This window comes from Triturus cristatus, chromosome 9 (genome assembly GCF_964204655.1).
Source record: "Triturus cristatus chromosome 9, aTriCri1.1, whole genome shotgun sequence".
NCBI classification, from domain to species: Eukaryota; Metazoa; Chordata; class Amphibia; order Caudata; family Salamandridae; genus Triturus; species Triturus cristatus.
The window spans coordinates 733,165,020-733,165,821 of NC_140592.1; the positions used below are offsets into that span (position 1 = coordinate 733,165,020).

At 44.5% G+C, this 802-nt stretch overlaps 1 pseudogene; it reads left to right on the forward strand.

Moving 5' to 3' along the window:
- The first annotated feature begins 380 nt into the window (after positions 1-380).
- Positions 381-582, forward strand: LOC146798645 (small nucleolar RNA SNORA73 family; annotated as a pseudogene).
- Positions 583-802: the final 220 nt, after the last annotated feature.

Here is an 802-nt window from a genome sequence, read left to right on the forward strand (position 1 = left end):
ATCCTACTTTCCGGCAAAAAGGCTAATTGCACCCTTAAACACTTTAAGGGAAAAAAGAGCCATGCCACATTACTTGGGCCTTTCCACCCATGCCAGAGTTTCCTTATTAGTTTCAAACCTTCAGAGGGTTGGTGTATAGACAACCCCAGCCCTCCGCCCATCTGACTCTTTCTCAGATAAACTTCTTTTTAGTATCTGTCTTGGACACAGTGCAGTTCATGCACTTGACTTTCCTCCTACACAAAAAGCCCAGAACAGTTAAGCTATAATACAAATGTTTCAGCATTGGTTCTGGATCTCAGTGAGATCAGCTCTGAGGTTTCTTGGCGTGTTTGGCTCATGCATCCCATTGGTCCACTTACCCACATGCATGTGGCCATAGGAATGGGGTGCCATCTTGGACATCTCGGAGCCGGGCTAAAGGGTAGAGCTTAGGCCCTTGATGTACAGTCCAGTTCCATGCTTTCGGAGAACAAGCTTTGCTAGCAGTCTTAGGGCTGCTGAGCTTCATCCCTTATATTCCTACAACTTCTCTAAGTCCTTGGACCATGACTGAGGAGACAAACCATGCAGGGTACACAATATAGTGTTTGGCTGATGTGTGCAGGTGAGGGTGGATGTGGTATAATATAGCCCTTTGCTGCTGGGGCAGGTCAAATATTTTGTTTCTGAAATCTTTTGGCTGTACTAATAGTAGTCTTCTTCTTTAGCTAAATAATCTTCCACGCTTTTGGGTAAGTAGCATGGAAGGTCCCAAAGTCCTAGTAGTGTAATTACTTTACTATTATTCAATTTCTGGCCT